Source organism: Macrosteles quadrilineatus, unplaced genomic scaffold, assembly GCF_028750875.1.
Source record: "Macrosteles quadrilineatus isolate MER2022 unplaced genomic scaffold, UCM_ALF_1.0 Scaffold_9__3_contigs__length_116548681, whole genome shotgun sequence".
NCBI lineage: Eukaryota > Metazoa > Arthropoda > Insecta > Hemiptera > Cicadellidae > Macrosteles > Macrosteles quadrilineatus.
Window position 1 is genome coordinate 88,279,128 of NW_026542602.1, and position 1,250 is coordinate 88,280,377.

At 38.2% G+C, this 1,250-nt stretch overlaps 1 non-coding gene across 1 annotated transcript; it reads left to right on the plus strand.

Annotated features, from left to right (window-relative positions):
• Positions 1-887: 887 nt before the first annotated feature.
• On the plus strand, positions 888-958 carry Trnag-gcc (transfer RNA glycine (anticodon GCC)). The gene has a single exon. It is a non-coding gene; the product is annotated as a tRNA-Gly (tRNA).
• The last annotated feature ends 292 nt before the right edge of the window (positions 959-1,250 follow it).

Genomic DNA, 1,250 nt, shown 5'->3' on the forward strand with positions numbered 1-1,250 from the left:
TAAGTAATAGCGAACTCCTACGAGTTTCAAAAATGTGTTTTGCAAAGTCCCCGATGGTTGTAGCCTAATTTGTTTGTTTATGTTTGAAGCTCGATCGATTCAGAAGTTATTGTTATTGCACTTGGCAAGAAGCCGCTCATTGTACACTAGAGTAACCCTGACCCTGGGGTTGTGTATCGAATTGTGTAGACAAATTTCGACTAAGGCGATCCTCCGATAGTAAAATTGAAATTTTAAACAATTATTCTTAGTTTTAAATTTAAATAGATGTAGCTGTACCAAATCTGTACCAAAATATGTAAACGTTTCCAGATAAAATGTTTTGTATGAGAGGTTCCTTACCTCACTACTAATACAGATACTTATAAAAAAATGACTTCATTAAGGGTTAACCGATGAGTTCTCCATTTTTGATAAAAAGGTGAATAATCGTATGGTTCTTAGTGGAGGCAGTTCTCAAATACAGAGAAGGTACTCCTCACTAGAATGAATATTCTTTTTTGTTTTGAGATATCTTCAGGAGATACAGGGTATTGCCATAACAAACACACAAATCCATCGGCGATTAGGGGTTCCAAGGAACTCCTGGACGATACTGTAATTCCAAAACACCATTATACTATGTGATATATGCATTTATTTAATAATTTTAAAATCCCCTAGTTTCTTGATTCTACATGATTTTTGACGGCAAATTGACCTTTCTAGCCGCGTTTTTGACACGACGCAACGATCACATGCACTACGCCACCTACGCGGAGAAAGAGCGCCCAGTCGCTCTCAAAGACGTACTGACGAATAGAACCTCTGTATAGTGTACATGCCTTTCCCCTCTCACAAAATGTATATAAGAGATTCACCTTTCATCCAGCATCTGCATTTCATAAGCATCGGTGGTTCAGTGGTAGAATGCTCGCCTGCCACGCGGGCGGCCCGGGTTCGATTCCCGGCCGATGCAAAGTATTTTGCAGTATTTACTTTTTAGAAAACGCATTAATGTAATGGGGCTTTTCAACACAACTAAAACTATACTGTATGATAACTGTTGTTCCTTGCTCAATTTACACACTCATTCAAATGCAAAATGTAATAATCCCCACCCAGATTGAACGTATACACACATATGAATAATTCAACAGAAGTCAAGAGCCGAGAAGTGATTTAATCGCACCTCTCAATTATTACATTCGCCACGTTAATTTGGCGTGTCGAAAGCAATTTAAACAGTCCTAGAGTTTAATAAACCCAGT